The 16,325-nt window shown below is 55.2% G+C and overlaps 3 non-coding genes and 1 pseudogene across 3 annotated transcripts; all 4 read right to left on the bottom strand.

The window, feature by feature from the left end:
* Nucleotides 1-968: 968 nt before the first annotated feature.
* On the bottom strand, nucleotides 969-1,087 carry LOC141266426 (5S ribosomal RNA). The gene has a single exon (XR_012320463.1). It is a non-coding gene; the product is annotated as a 5S ribosomal RNA (ribosomal RNA).
* A 1,704-nt stretch (nucleotides 1,088-2,791) lies between these two features.
* Nucleotides 2,792-2,910, bottom strand: LOC141267581 (5S ribosomal RNA; annotated as a pseudogene).
* Nucleotides 2,911-4,616: 1,706 nt separating this feature from the next.
* LOC141266431 (5S ribosomal RNA) lies at nucleotides 4,617-4,735 on the bottom strand. The gene has a single exon (XR_012320468.1). It is a non-coding gene; the product is annotated as a 5S ribosomal RNA (ribosomal RNA).
* A 1,706-nt stretch (nucleotides 4,736-6,441) lies between these two features.
* On the bottom strand, nucleotides 6,442-6,560 carry LOC141266938 (5S ribosomal RNA). The gene has a single exon (XR_012320957.1). It is a non-coding gene; the product is annotated as a 5S ribosomal RNA (ribosomal RNA).
* Between the last annotated feature and the right edge of the window lie 9,765 nt (nucleotides 6,561-16,325).

The raw sequence follows: 16,325 nt of genomic DNA, 5'->3' as shown, positions 1-16,325 counted from the left end.
ATTTGCATACGGCCGGCTGCGGGGTCAATAAGCACTCCTAGCCGTGGCAAGGAGCTCGGTGTGAGGCCTGGTAGAGGCGGCGGGGTTGCGTCCTTATCTTAGAGGTCTTGGGGGGCTTGGGATGCTTGGGACTTCCAGCCTCTACTTTACGTAAGGTCGGTGTCCAGCAAGGCGCCACTCAATGCTAGCCGAGCTGGGCAAGATGGCAAAACGTCATCAAAATTGTCTACAATACCTGGTGTTCTCAGGAGGTGTCCCAACCAAGTATTTCTGAACCCATCTCTGCTTTGCTTCCGAGATCGGACGTATCCAAGGTGGTATGGCCAGTAGACGCTGCTTGGCCCATCGCCCGGCCAGCCTTCCTCAGGCTCGCGTGGGGACGAGAACTCTGGCCGTTCTGGGGCGGTCTCCGAAGGACCGATGCATAGGCTGTGCCGTCCCTATAGGTGTTGTTTGTTGAGCAATGAAACACCTGCCGCATCAGATGTGTTTAAAAATCGCTCGGCGCAGGGTCTCCTGCAGGCTAAACCGTTCATCGCGGGGATGTGACAGAAAGAGCAAGCTGGACCCGCAACTTGGGGTGGAGCGAAACGCCCAGGAGTGAATGAAGGAAGAGGGTGAGATGGTTGCGAGTGAATTTGAGCTGCTCTTTGGGGGGGTCGTGTGGCCTGCAAAGGTGTTTTGCTTGGGTTGTGCTGTAAACTGGCCTCCAGGTTACCGGTGGTTGCCTCCAGTCATGCGGGAGTCGCTGGTCCTGGTGAAAAGAAGCCTAGTATTAAAAGTAAATAAGCAACAATGCTGGAGGCCCACGGTGATGAGAAGGATGCTGGTATTTTGCAAGGATTAAATAGCGCAAGAGAGAAAGCAAATGAAAAGAAGAAAGGAGCATGTGTGCGCTTGTGAAAAAAGGAATGGAAAAAAGGCATAGAGGAGAGTGACCCCTGCTGGTGGAAGTAAGAAAAAGCAAAAGCCTACAGCACCTGGTATTCCCAGGTGGTCTCCCATCCAAGTACTAACCAGGCCCAACCCTGCTTAGCTTCCAAGATCAGACAAGATCAGGTGTGTTCAGGGTGGTGTGACTGTAAGCAGAGACAGGCCTCTCACTTGCTGCTTTTCCACTTTGACGTCCGGTTGCCCTTTCCAGTGCTTAGTAAGACAAGGTGCTTTTGTGCTTTCCTTTCTCTTCACTTTTTTGCTGGCTCCTTAAAAAGGTCTTGTAGACAGAACGCCCCGCTCAGAGCCGCTGAACTCACTGATCGGCTGCCGCGCTGTCGACGGAACGTCAGCGTCGCGGCCAATGCCACAGGCCGGGAGCAGCGGCGAGACTCACCGGTAGACCTGGGTAGGGTGAGTAGAGCGCGGTTAGTTGCTTTCTAATAGCCTGCAGCCGGGGATTAACTTTTAATGAAAGGGAGCAACCCTTTTGACTGTCTGCAGCGCGCCGTACCTAGGAAGCGCACACTCACACACAGCGAGCATGCACAAGTTGCTCGCACGAGACCACATTCTCTATTTGCACCTGCAGCTTTTCCGCCACCATGCGTCAGACTCTCCTGCCTGTCTTATTATTATTTCAGGGCCTTAGCAGGAATCACCCCCTCAATTCCCTCCCGCTCCTTCCTAGCACTGAGGTCAGCTCCTGGGCAGCTGTCTGATTGGGTTAGTTACACAAGCTTCTTTGAAGAAGAAGACGTTACTTCTGCTGGCCCTCGTTAGGCGGTCGCCCTCTAAAACCATCCCCTGGGCAGCTGCTGAAAGCCTGGCCCCTTCACAGCGCGAGAGAGATGCTTTTAACGCCATCATTTGCATACGGCCGGCTGCGGGGTCAATAAGCACTCCTAGCTGTGGCAAGGAGCTCGGTGTGAGGCCTGGTAGAGGCGGCGGGGTTGCTTCCTTATCTTAGAGGTCTTGGGGGGCTTGGGAGGCTTGGGACTTCCAGCCTCTACTTTACGTAAGGTCGGTGTCCAGCAATGCGCCACTCCATGCTAGCCGAGCTGGGCAAGATGGCAAAACGTCATCAAAATTGTCTACAATACCTGGTGTTCTCAGGAGGTGTCCCAACCAAGTATTTCCGAACCCATCTCTGCTTTGCTTCTGAGATCGGACGTATCCAAGGTGGTATGGCCAGTAGACGCTGCTTGGCCCATCGACTGGCCAGCCTTCCTCAGGATCGCGTGGGGACGAGAACTCTGGCCGTTCTTGGGCGGTCTCCGAAGGACCGATGCATAGGCTGTGCCGTCCCTATAGGTGTTGTTTGTTGAGCAATGAAACACCTGCCGCATCAGATGTGTTTAAAAATGGCTCGGCGCAGGGTCTCCTGCAGGCTAAACCGTTCATCGCGGGGATGTGACAGAAAGAGCAAGCTGGACCCGCAACTTGGGGTGGAGCGAAACGCCCAGGAGTGAATGAAGGAAGAGGGTGAGATGGTTGCGAGTGAATTTGAGCTGCTCTTCGGGGGGGGTCGTGTGGCCTGCAAAGGTGTTTTGCTTGGGTTGTGCTGTAAACTGGCCTCCAGGTTACCAGTGGTTGCCTCCAGGTCAGCGGTGGTTGCCTCCAGTCATGCGAGAGTCGCTGGTCCTGGTGAAAAGAAGCCTAGTATTAAAAGTAAATAAGCAACAATGCTGGAGGCCCACGGTGATGAGAAGGATGCTGGTATTTTGCAAGGATTAAATAGCGCAAGAGAGAAAGCAAATGAAAATAAGAAAGGAGCATGTGTGCGCTTGTGAAAAAAGGAATGGAAAAAAGGCATAGAGGAGAGTGACCACTGCTGGTGGAAGTAAGAAAAAGCAAAAGCCTACAGCACCTGTTATTCCCAGGCGGTCTCGCATCCAAGTATTAAGCAGGCCCAACCCTGCTTAGATTCCAAGATCAGACGAGATCGGGTGTGTTCAGGGTGGTGTGGCCGTAGGCAGAGACAGGCCTCTCACTTTCTGCTTTTCTACTTTGACGTCCGGCTGCCGGCTGCCCTTTCCAGTGCTTAGTGAGACAAGGTGCTTTTGTGCTTTCCTTTCTCTTCACTTTTTTGCTGGCTCCTTAAAAAGGTCTTGTAGACAGAACGCCCCGCTCAGAGCCACTGAGCTCACTGATCGGCTGCCGCGCTGTCGACGGAACGTCAAAGTCGCGGCCAATGCCACAGGCCGGGAGCAGCGGCGAGACTCACCGGTAGACCTGGGTAGGGTGAGTAGAGCGCGGTTAGCTGCTTTCTAATAGCCTGCAGCCGGGGATTAACTTTTAATGAAAGGGAGCAACCCTTTTGACTGTCTGCAGCGCGCCGTACCTAGGAAGCGCACACTCACACACAGCGAGCATGCACAAGTTGCTCGCACGAGACCACATTCCCTATTTGCACCTGCAGCTTTTCCGCCACCATGCGTCAGACTCTCCTGCCTGTCTTATTATTATTTCAGAGCCTTAGCAGGAACCACCCCCTCAATTCCCTCCCGCTCCTTCCTAGCACTGAGGTTAGCTCCTGGGCAGCTGTCTGATTGGGTTAGTTACACAAGCTTCTTTGAAGAAGAAGACGTTACTTCTGCTGGCCCTCGTTAGGCGGTCGCCCTCTAAAACCATCCCCTGGGCAGCTGCTGAAAGCCTGGCCCCTTCACAGCGCGAGATGCTTTTAACGCCATCATTTGCATACGGCCGGCTGCGGTGTCAATAAGCACTCCTAGCCGTGGCAAGGAGCTCGGTGTGAGGCCTGGTAGAGGCGGCGGGGTTGCGTCCTTATCTTAGAGGTCTTGGGGGGCTTGGGAGGCTTGGGAATTCCAGCCTCTACTTTACGTAAGGTCGGTGTCCAGCAAGGCGCCACTCAATGCTAGCCGAGCTGCGCAAGATGGCAAAACGTCATCAAAATTGTCTACAATACCTGGTGTTCTCAGGAGGTGTCCCAACCAAGTATTTCCGAACCCATCTCTGCTTTGCTTCTGAGATCGGACGTATCCAAGGTGGTATGGCCAGTAGACGCTGCTTGGCCCATCGCCCGGCCAGCCTTCCTCAGGCTCGCGTGGGGACGAGAACTCTGGCCGTTCTGGGGCGGTCTCCGAAGGACCGATGCATAGGCTGTGCCGTCCCTATAGGTGTTGTTTGTTGAGCAATAAAACACCTGCCGCATCAGATGTGTTTAAAAATGGCTCGGCGCAGGGTCTCCTGCAGGCTAAACCGTTCATCGCGGGGATGTGACAGAAAGAGCAAGCTGGACCCGCAACTTGGGGTGGAGCGAAACGCCCAGGAGTGAATGAAGGAAGAGGGTGAGATGGTTGCGAGTAAATTTGAGCTGCTCTTCTGGGGGGTCGTGTGGCCTGCAAAGGTGTTTTGCTTGGGTTGTGCTGTAAACTGGCCTCCAGGTTACCGGTGGTTGCCTCCAGGTCAGCGGTGATTGCCTCCAGTCATGCGGGAGTCGCTGATCCTGGTGAAAAGAAGCCTAGTATTAAAAGTAAATAAGCAACAATGCTGGAGGTCCACGGTGATGAGAAGGATGCTGGTATTTTGCAAGGATTAAATAGCGCAAGAGAGAAAGCAAATGAAAAGAAGAAAGGAGCATGTGTGCGCTTGTGAAAAAAGGAATGGAAAAAAGGCATAGAGGAGAGTGACCCCTGCTGGTGGAAGTAAGAAAAAGCAAAAGCCTACAGCACCTGGTATTCCCAGGCGGTCTCCCATCCAAGTACTAACCAGGCCCAACCCTGCTTATAATCGGAGATCAGACGAGATCAGGTTTGTTCAGGGTGGTGTGGCCATAGGCAGAGACAAGCCTCTCACTTGCTGCTTTTCTACTTTGACGTCCGGTTGCCGGCTGCCCTTTCCAGTGCTTAGTAAGACAAGGTGCTTTTATGCTTTCCTTTCTCTTCACTTTTTTGCTGGCTCCTTAAAAAGGTCTTGTAGACAGAACGCCCCGCTCACAGCCGCTGAGCTCACTGATCGGCTGCCGCGCTGTCGACGGAACGTCAGCGTCGCGGCCAATGCCACAGGCCGGGAGCAGCGGCGAGACTCACCGGTAGACCTGGGTAGGGTGAGTAGAGCGCGGTTAGTTGCTTTCTAATAGCCTGCAGCCGGGGATTAACTTTTAATGAAAGGGAGCAACCCTTTTGACTGTCTGCAGCGCGCCGTACCTAGGATGCGCACACTCACACACAGCGAGCATGCACAAGTTGCTCGCACGAGACCACATTCCCTATTTGCACCTGCAGCTTTTCCGCCACCATGCGTCAGACTCTCCTGCCTGTCTTATTATTATTTCAGAGCCTTAGCAGGAACCACCCCCTCAATTCCCTCCCGCTCCTTCCTAGCACTGAGGTTAGCTCCTGGGCAGCTGTCTGATTGGGTTAGTTACACAAGCTTCTTTGAAGAAGAAGACGTTACTTCTGCTGGCCCTCGTTAGGCGGTCGCCCTCTAAAACCATCCCCTGGGCAGCTGCTGAAAGCCTGGCCCCTTCACAGCGCGAGATGCTTTTAACGCCATCATTTGCATACGGCCGGCTGCGGGGTCAATAAGCACTCCTAGCCGTGGCAAGGAGCTCGGTGTGAGGCCTGGTAGAGGCGGCGGGGTTGCGTCCTTATCTTAGAGGTCTTGGGGGGCTTGGGAGGCTTGGGAATTCCAGCCTCTACTTTACGTAAGGTCGGTGTCCAGCAAGGCGCCACTCAATGCTAGCCGAGCTGCGCAAGATGGCAAAACGTCATCAAAATTGTCTACAATACCTGGTGTTCTCAGGAGGTGTCCCAACCAAGTATTTCCGAACCCATCTCTGCTTTGCTTCTGAGATCGGACGTATCCAAGGTGGTATGGCCAGTAGACGCTGCTTGGCCCATCGCCCGGCCAGCCTTCCTCAGGCTCGCGTGGGGACGAGAACTCTGGCCGTTCTGGGGCGGTCTCCGAAGGACCGATGCATAGGCTGTGCCGTCCCTATAGGTGTTGTTTGTTGAGCAATAAAACACCTGCCGCATCAGATGTGTTTAAAAATGGCTCGGCGCAGGGTCTCCTGCAGGCTAAACCGTTCATCGCGGGGATGTGACAGAAAGAGCAAGCTGGACCCGCAACTTGGGGTGGAGCGAAACGCCCAGGAGTGAATGAAGGAAGAGGGTGAGATGGTTGCGAGTGAATTTGAGCTGCTCTTCTGGGGGGTCGTGTGGCCTGCAAAGGTGTTTTGCTTGGGTTGTGCTGTAAACTGGCCTCCAGGTTACCGGTGGTTGCCTCCAGGTCAGCGGTGGTTGCCTCCAGTCATGCGGGAGTCGCTGATCCTGGTGAAAAGAAGCCTAGTATTAAAAGTAAATAAGCAACAATGCTGGAGGTCCACGGTGATGAGAAGGATGCTGGTATTTTGCAAGGATTAAATAGCGCAAGAGAGAAAGCAAATGAAAAGAAGAAAGGAGCATGTGTGCGCTTGTGAAAAAAGGAATGGAAAAAAGGCATAGAGGAGAGTGACCCCTGCTGGTGGAAGTAAGAAAAAGCAAAAGCCTACAGCACCTGGTATTCCCAGGTGGTCTCCCATCCAAGTACTAACCAGGCCCAACCCTGCTTATAATCCGAGATCAGACAAGATCAGGTGTGTTCAGGGTGGTGTGGCCATAGGCAGAGACAGGCCTCTCACTTGCTGCTTTTCTACTTTGACGTCCGGTTGCCAGCTGCCCTTTCCAGTGCTTAGTAAGACAAGGTGCTTTTGTGCTTTCCTTTCTCTTCACTTTTTTGCTGGCTCCTTAAAAAGGTCTTGTAGACAGAACGCCCCGCTCAGAGCCGCTGAGCTCACTGATCGCCTGCCGCGCTGTCGACGGAACGTCAGCGTCGCGGCCAATGCCACAGGCCGGGAGCAGCGGCGAGACTCACCGGTAGACCTGGGTAGGGTGAGTAGAGCGCGGTTAGTTGCTTTCTAATAGCCTGCAGCCGGGGATTAACTTTTAATGAAAGGGAGCAACCCTTTTGACTGTCTGCAGCGCGCCGTACCTAGGAAGCGCACACTCACACACAGCGAGTATGCACAAGTTGCTCGCACGAGACCACATTCCCTATTTGCACCTGCAGCTTTTCCGCCACCATGCGTCAGACTCTCCTGCCTCTCTTATTATTATTTCAGGGCCTTAGCAGGAACCACCCCCTCAATTCCCTCCCGCTCCTTCCTAGCACTGAGGTTAGTGTGACACCCCAGGGGTCTGGTTGCCACAGTGATAGAGATGTTATGTCTGAGAGCAGGTGGGAGGTCCTTTGGTCAGGGATCCTGTGCATGCCACACCTCCTGCCCAGTCTTGGGAGGGGAAGAACTTCCCCTATATAAACCCGGGGCTGAAGCAGGGTTAGCAGTCAAGGAGAGTAGAGACAAGAAACAGCAGAAGCAATACTACTACGAGTCAGGGGCTGGCAGCTGCAGAGCTCGCCCTGACTGAGAAGCTTTCTTACCGGACCCGGCGTCCGAGGCTGTGGGGACTAACTCTTACCCAGCAGCATAAGCCGACCGGCAGGGGATTTCAGGTCCTCAGGCCCAGAAACCCGAAGGCACGGTCACACGCGTGGGACCAGCACCGCCATCGTGGAGCGGAAGCCATTAGAAGGCCCCGAGTCACCGGCCATACGGGTGAGCATCACACGGTACACTCAGGGACGTGGGCTACTTATATCCGCTTCTAGCAAGGTAGCCAGAAGAGTACAGTCAGTTTGGGAGGCCTACAACTCCGCCTGGCCAGGGGAGATCCCATCTGCTCAAGGACTGACCAGGCCCCGTTCACTAGCAAGTACTCCGGGAGGGTCTATCGTTGTTACCAGTAAAGACCCTGAATTACACCGCACCGTCTCTGAGTGGTTCCTGCTACCCCCATCATCCACATCTGCTGCCCTGAGGCCATACCCCTCCCGTTGGGGGTTATACCATCTACGCTGCACCATCCATCCACCGGCCTCAGCGGACTGTCCTGCAGCGGCAGCTCCATAGCTGCATTCAACAGGTGGCGTAGTCGTCCTGCATCTACCGCTGTTACATCGCTGCTCAGTTTGACTCCCTGGGCACGGACCGGGTCACCGCCACGAGACTACAACCCTCAAGAGATCCGGCTCCGGGTAAGCTCCCGCGTGCGCAACGCAGCGCGACACAGGCCCAGGGGCGCGTCAACTTTAGCGTAGTCGGCAGGATTTCGTGCCCGCAACCACCGGGTACTGCGTGCCTGAAAAAGAGACTTTTCAAACTTACCTGTGGTGAAGATTCCCGCCATCCGGCGCCGTCTTCAGCCTTCTTCCCGCCATCGGTGAAGTTTCCCGCCATCCGGCGCCATCTTCTGCCTTCTTCCCGCTATCCGTGGAGTTTTCCCGCCATTGGACGCCATCTTGAGGACGCCGCGCGGGAAGAAGAGGGGCGTGGACTCCGAAAGCGCGCGAGAACTGAAGCCCCGCCTCACGTCCGGACGTTGCGTAAGGTCCTGGAAGGAGCCCAGCAGACGCCGACATCACAGGAGCGCGACGGAAGGTCCTCAACCCTGACGATCCACTGCGGAGCCGCGGCCTACGGAAGAGGATCATCGCAAGGTAGGCCACGGTCCACTAGGGGGGAGGAAGATGTCAGATACGGAGGAGAGCTTCACTGCCTCAACCCCCGCCAGCGCTACCGCTGCTGCAGTTATGCCCTTCACCATGCCCTATATCCCGGGAGCAGCTTGGCTACCCCAGTACTCAGGGGAGTCACATACCCTGCATGACTTTAGAGAAAAGCTGGATAGCCTCTTCCAGGTGTACCCCCTCACAGAAGAGCAAAAAGTGAGCATCCTGGTGGCCCAACTAACCGGTGGCAGCCAAAAGGGAAGTAAAATCCTGGCCACCTGGGAGGAAGACTGTCGCAGGGATACTAACCCGGCTGAAGGACACCTTTGATACCCGCACCTCAGCCGAGATTAAGCTTAGATTCTACGGGTGCAAGCAGCGAGCGCATGAGAGTATAAGGGACTATGCACTAAACCTACAAGAGGCCCTGAGGGCCATTAAGCAGACCGACCCTGATGGAGTGGGAAACGAGGACAGGCTGTTGACCGAACAGTTTATAGAGGGACTGTATTGTAATACCCACCGAACCCAGTTGCGGGCAATGGCCTTACAGGATCCCCATCTGGGCTTTGCACAGTTCAAGGACAGAGCCATCCGGGTGCTCCGAGAACCGGCACCGGGTGGCGTTGTGACCCACAAGCGCCCTGCTATCACCACCAGGAGGCGGCGCCCTTGTCGGCAGGGCCTGTGGGAGCTGATGCGCAGGCTTTGGACAATGACCCGGCTCCAGACCTACACCATCAGGTCCAAGAGCTAGCTAAGAGCGTTGCTGCGCTAACCCGAACTGTGCAGTCTTTACAGGCTTCCACCCCAGGGAAGATCCAGCTGGCATCCGGACCGGAGGACATCCCGTGGCGTCGACCAAGGAGGACCCCACCGGCCAGAGGGAGACCCAGTGACCGATACAGCGAGGACGGACGACCCATCTGCCGCCGCTGCAATCAACCTGGACATATGGCAAGGTACTGTTCTTTAAACGGGCACAACCTGGGGTAGAGGGCCAACCCCCAGGAAAAAGATCACCAGGCCCATCGAACTGGCGCGACAGATATGTGGGAGGACGTCCAGTCTTGCCTGTGGTACTGGATGGCATTCCCATGAGTGCCCTACTGGACACCGGGTCACAGGTCACCACCATCCCGTACGTGCTCTTTAAGCAGTACTGGAATGACTCGGATATTACCCGCTACCCTGACGACGACTTGAGTATCATCGCCAGCAATGGCCAGCCCGTGCCACAGATCGGATTTAAAGAGGTGACCATCAAAATCGGTAGAGTCGAACTGGCAGCACAGGGACTGATCATTGTAGATACTGACAAACATGAGAGTCACCCAAAAATAACTCTAGGAACTAATGTAATTGAAAATTGTCTTGCAGAGGTGATTTTCCTTTTACAGCAGGTTGCCAAGAACGCCAGCTCCGGCGAGCAGCGGGTGCTCCAGAAAGAGATCCGGGCACTGATGCGACAGCAACAGGTGGAACTCTCCGGCGGTGAGATTGGTAGCGTAAGAATGTGTGACCCTTTTCCTATTGCCATGCCCCCAAAAAGTGAAATGATGATTTGGTGCCGGGCAGCTATTGGTCTGAGAGGTAGAGATTACCAGGCAATGGTAGAACCAGTTTACTCGGACAGTAGGCCCACCATTTTGACAGCACGGGGGGTGGTTGATGTACGCCATGGGAGGGTGCCCGTTCGCATAATAAATATCGGGGAGAGGGAAGTGTACCTGCCCCGGTATGCCACGCTAGCCAAATTATATACCATTAACCAAAATTCTATACAATCTGTGGAACCCTTGCCTCCATCTCACCCGGAGGAAGGTAACGGCTCTAAGAAAAACATGGAGGACTGGTGTCAGCAACTACATCTGGGTACTGACTCCACTCCCGCCCACCAGAAACAAGGAGTCTATCGGGTGGTTCAGGAGTACGAGAGAGTGTTCAGTAAACACCCGTTAGACTTCGGGCGAGTCAAGGGGGTAGAACACCACATCCCCACGGGAGACCATCCTCCTATAAAAGAGAGGTATCGACCCGTACCCCCTGCCCACTACCAACACGCCAAGGGGATGCTTAGAGACATGAAGGAGGCTGGGGTGATCAGGGATAGCTGTAGCCCCTGGGCAGCTCCACTAGTCTTAGTCCGAAAGAAAGACAACACCATGAGGATGTGTGTAGATTACCGGAAAATCAATCGTATCACACACAAGGATGCGTACCCCTTACCAAGGATAGAGGAGTCATTGGCTGCTTTAAGATCTGCTAACTTCTTCTCTACCTTGGATCTCACTAGCGGGTACTGGCAGGTTCCTGTAGCAGAGGCGGACCGGGAGAAGACCGCATTCACCACCCCGATGGGACTTAGCGAGTTCACCTGCATGCCGTTCGGACTCTGCAACGCACCGGGAACCTTCCAACGACTAATGGAGTGTTGTCTGGGCCACAGAAACTTCGAGACGGTCCTGTTGTACCTGGACGATGTCATCGTATATTCCAAGACGTATGAGGACCACCTGAAACACCTGGCGGAAGTGTTCGAAGCTCTGGCAAGTTACGGCCTAAAGGTGAAACCCTCCAAGTGTCACCTCCTGAAACCAAAGGTGCAGTACCTGGGACACGTGGTGAGCGCTGACGGAGTGGCTCCCGACCCTGATAAGATCACCGCAATTAAGGAATGGCCAAGCCCCTCCAGCGTAAAAGAAGTGCGGCAGTTCCTCGGGTTGGTAGGCTTCTACCGAAGGTTTATTCCCGGTTTCACCAAAAAGGCAGCACCTATGCAGGACCTCCTGCTAGGCCAGTCCCGGAAGGCCAAGAACCAGAAGCCGCCCTTCAAATGGGAGGAGCTGGAAGAAGAGTCCTTCCGCCAGCTGAAGATGGCCCTCACGGGGGACTAAATCCTGGCGTACCCGGATTATAGCCAGCCCTTTATCCTCTACACCGACGCCAGTAACATCGGGCTAGGAGCCGTACTGTCCCAGATCCAGCAGGGGAAGGAACGAGTAATCGCCTACGCCAGCCGAAAACTGCGACCCACCGAAAGGAACCCCGAGAATTACAGCTCATTTAAGCTAGAGTTCCTGGCCGTAGTATGGGCAGTCACCGAGCGCTTTAAGCATTACCTCGCTTCTTCCCGGTTCACCGTGTACACGGATAACAACCCGTTGACACACCTGGACACGGCAAGACTCGGTGCCCTGGAGCAGAGGTGGATGGCCCGTCTGTCCAACTACGAGTTCATAATCAAATACCGGGCAGGACGCTCCAATACCAACGCGGACGCCCTGTCCAGGATGCCCAACCTGCCGGACGGAGGAGAAGATCCGGAGGGACTGGAAGAAGTTGAACTCCCTGCGTTCCACCGTCATGGGACTATCCAGTATTCCCACCGGGTAAGGAGTAAGCAGGCTGCTACGTTGAACCCCTTACCCCACTACAACTGGGCGGAAACGCAAGACAGCGACCCTGCCGTCCGACTGGTGAAGGAGATGCTGACTCGGCCGGAGGCTCGCCTTGAACCAGACGCTCCGGAGGAAGCCAAACAACTATGGGCAGAGAAGAGTCGACTGTTCCTTTACAAAGGGAAGTTGTGCCGCAGAATGGTTAACTCCCGGACGCATGAATTACTCTGGCAAGTAGTGGTGCCACAAAGAGACGCAGCCATGGTGATGGAGGCATACCACGACGGAGCTGGACACTTCGGGTGGAAGAAGCTGGAGTTCCTGCTGCGCGAGCGGTTCCACTGGGTAGGCATGAGGGGAACCATCGAGAAGTGGTGCAGAGACTGTGGCCCGTGCAACCTGAGAAGGAAGGACCGTGCCAGCCAGAAGACTCCCCTGCAGTCCATCGTCACCCGGCAACCGTTGGAACTGGTAGCCTTGGATCATGTAAAACTGACCCCAAGCAGAAGTGGCTACGTCTACGCGTTAACCATCGTGGATCATTACTCCCGGTTTCTGGTTGTCGTCCCCGTCAAGGACTTAACGGCTCAAACAGCAGCTAGAGCCTTTCAGCAGCACTTTTGCCGTCCACACGGGTACCCGGACCAAGTGCTGACGGACCAGGGACCTGCCTTTGAAGCGGAGGTCTTCCAGGAATTCTGCAATCTGTATGGCTGCCGGAAGATAAGGACGACACCCTACCATCCGCAAACTAATGGACTTTGTGAGAAAATGAACCAGGTGGTAATGGATCTTCTAAAAACGTTGCCCCTGGAAGAATGCAGTCTGTGGCCTGAGAAGTTGCCCGATCTGGTGGACCTATACAACCACATCCCGGTAGGTTCCACCAACTGTACCCCGGCTTACCTAATGAGGGCAAGACCTGGTAAGTTACCTGTTGACCTGGAAATGGGAGTCCTGACACCCGAGGACACTTCACCAGAAACAGACTGGGACACAGAGAGGCAGCAGCAGTACCGGAGAGTACAGGAGAGCGTGGAGCGAAGTCTCTGTCAGGCTAGGGAAAGACAAGAGAAAACTTACAACCAGTATGCTCCCGCTGTTCCCCTGGTACCCGGAGAGCAGGTCTTGAAGAGGAAGAGACGGCTCCACAAGTTGGACGACCAGTGGGAGAAGGACCCGTACACCGTACTGCCCTCAAGCCACGAGAACCCGAAGGTTTGTACCATCAGTAAAGACGGAGGGGAAACCACAGCCATTGTATCCCGGGACCACCTGAAGAAGTGTCCCGAACAACTGAGGAACCCTGAAGAGGAACAAAAAGACCATCGACCCGTAGAGGAAAGGGAAGATATGGTTAGTACTGTGCTCGGGGACTTCCCTCGGTCTTGGACTCAAGTCAATGGTGCAGTTGTGGTACCCGTACTCACCTTCCTCCAACCAGCATCCCAAGCACCTACGGAGCAACAGGTAGAGCTGGAAGAACAGCCGGTCCAGGAGGCAGAAGACTCCACACAAGCAGAACAGGAGGATCAACCCTCTGCTTATAGTGAGCCTGCCGTACCCCTAGTGAGACAAAGAGCCGGTAGACAGCTGCCCAGTTTACCCTTGACAGCTCCTACACCCTGTAGTTCAGGGCCAGACAGTCAGCTCCGTAGGTCCACTAGGGCCACTAGAGGCCAGTTACCCGCACGCTGGAGGATTTGAAGTGTATAAATTGTTTTATTTATGTTTATCTGTGTATTGTTGCTTGTGTATAATTTTGTGTTTCCAGTTATTTTTAGGAATCCTTGGTGGATTTACCGGGAATCCTTGTACATAGTTGGAGCGTAACCCAGGACGGACTAAAGACTGTTAAGGACTCGGGGTAGGACAAACCCCTACCTGGTTACGTCTCCCTGTTTTGGTGAAATGGACACCTTGCTTTTCTTCAAAGACTGCACCCGGTTACGGACATGCCGTAACCAACTTTATATGTTTTTCTTATTGCATTATTATTGTTTTAATCTTGTTATGTTTTTCTAAAATATGTTTAGTCCCGGAGTACTAAATTTCACTAGGGGGGAATGTGACACCCCAGGGGTCTGGTTGCCACAGTGATAGAGATGTTATGTCTGAGAGCAGGTGGGAGGTCCTTTGGTCAGGGATCCTGTGCATGCCACACCTCCTGCCCAGTCTTGGGAGGGGAAGAACTTCCCCTATATAAACCCGGGGCTGAAGCAGGGTTAGCAGTCAAGGAGAGTAGAGACAAGAAACAGCAGAAGCAATACTACTACGAGTCAGGGGCTGGCAGCTGCAGAGCTCGCCCTGACTGAGAAGCTTTCTTACCGGACCCGGCGTCCGAGGCTGTGGGGACTAACTCTTACCCAGTGTTATGCACACGCCCGGACTGACTGGCGTGTGCGGGTGTTGTGGTTCCACTGGACCATGGACCGGAGAGTGCCTGGAGGGGCGTGACTAAGTATCTGGCCGATCCGACCAAGGTGGCACGACGGCATACGACGCCAGTGCACCAGGGAGAAACCGGGCAGAGGGACCAGGTGCTACTCCAGGTCAAACTCCGGACACGGGGGTTGACCCACACTGGGATTACTGGAACAGGCAGGTTAGGCTGGCACAGACTGGTGGATGTAAGCAAACACGGCAGGTATGCAGATGGGTGGATACAGGCGAGTATGCAGGCAGGGAGGTACTGGCCGAAAGGACGGGCTGGAGCACAGAAAGGTTAAGACCCAGTACAGACTGGGTCACAGAACCGCAGATGCGGTAGACAACCACAGCAGAGAGGGAATGCCCGAAGCAGTGTGCAAGAACAGAGCAGGACGGGGCTGCAGGAGCAGCGAGCACAAGCAGGGCAGGACAGGACTGCCGGAGCAGCGGGCAGAAGCAGGGCAGGACAGGACTGCCGGAGCAGCGGGCAGAAGCAGGGCAGGACAGGACTGCCGGAGCAGTGGGCAGAAGCAGGGCAGGACAGGACTGCCGGAGCAGCGGGCAGAAGCAGGGCAGGACAGGACTGCCGGAGCAGCGGGCAGAAGCAGGGCAGGACAGGACTGCCGGAGCAGTGAGCAAAAGGGTCAGAGCGGAGCAAGGCTGCCGGAGCAGTGAGCAAAAGGGTCAGAGCGGAGCAAGGCTGCGGAGCAGTGAGCAAGGAGTCAGAGCAGGCTAGAACCGCCGGAGCGGTGAGCAAAGGAGTCAGAGCAGGCTAGAACCGCCGGAGCGGTGAGCAAAGGAGTCAGAGCAGGCTAGAACCGCCGGAGCGGTGAGCAAAGGAGTCAGAGCAGGCTAGAACCGCCGGAGCGGTGAGCAAAGGAGTCAGAGCAGGCTAGAACCGCCGGAGCGGTGAGCAAAGGAGTCAGAGCAGGCTAGAACCGCCGGAGCGGTGAGCAAAGGAGTCAGAGCAGGCTAGAACCGCCGGAGCGGTGAGCAAAGGAGTCAGAGCAGGCTAGAACCGCCGGAGCGGTGAGCAAAGGAGTCAGAGCAGACTAGAACCGCCGGAGCGGTGAGCAAAGGAGTCAGAGCAGACTAGAACCGCCGGAGCGGTGAGCAAAGGAGTCAGAGCAGACTAGAACCGCCGGAGCGGTGAGCAAAGGAGTCAGAGCAGACTAGAACCGCCGGAGCGGTGAGCAAAGGAGTCAGAGCAGACTAGAACCGCCGGAGCGGTGAGCAAAGGAGTCAGAGCAGACTAGAACCGCCGGAGCGGTGAGCAAAGGAGTCAGAGCAGACTAGAACCGCCGGAGCGGTGAGCAAAAGGGTCAGAGCGGAGCAAGGCTGCGGAGCAGTGAGCAAGGAGTCAGAGCAGGCTAGAACCGCCGGAGCGGTAAGCAAAGGAGTCAGAGCAGACTAGAACCGCCGGAGCGGTAAGCAAAGGAGTCAGAGCAGACTAGAACCGCCGGAGCGGTGAGCAAAGGAGTCAGAGCAGGCTAGAACCGCCGGAGCGGTGAGCAAAGGAGTCAGAGCAGACTAGAACCGCCGGAGCGGTGAGCAAAGGAGTCAGAGCAGACTAGAACCGCCGGAGCGGTGAGCAAAGGAGTCAGAGCAGGCTAGAACCGCCGGAGCAGTGAGCAAAGGAGTCAGAGCAGGCAAGGCTGAGTAGGGGGGACAGGGCTCTGTTCACACGGAACAGACAGGAAGGGAAAGGCAGAGCCAGACACCCACAGGGTACTTGCAGAGAAGTAGCGAGTGGACCACAAACTCACAAACGGGAGTACAGAGACAACAAGCAGGAGTTAGGTACGAGTTCAGACTCTGCAGAAAAAGGAAGGGAACGGACATAGAGGCAAAACAGGTAAAGGATAGGAGAGAGTTCAGACTGGAACTGAGTGTACGGAGGAGACCGACACTGCAGCGGAATACAGGAGCGGGTCTGGGAATACGGCCCCCAGAGAGGCAGGACGAACAGGCAAGGAGCGTGTTCAGACA

This window comes from Phyllobates terribilis, unplaced genomic scaffold (assembly GCF_046119375.1).
Source record: "Phyllobates terribilis strain yellow unplaced genomic scaffold, ASM4611937v1 Scaffold_4__5_contigs__length_816908805, whole genome shotgun sequence".
Lineage (NCBI taxonomy): Eukaryota > Metazoa > Chordata > Amphibia > Anura > Dendrobatidae > Phyllobates > Phyllobates terribilis.
This window is presented reverse-complemented; position numbering and strand designations above follow the sequence as displayed.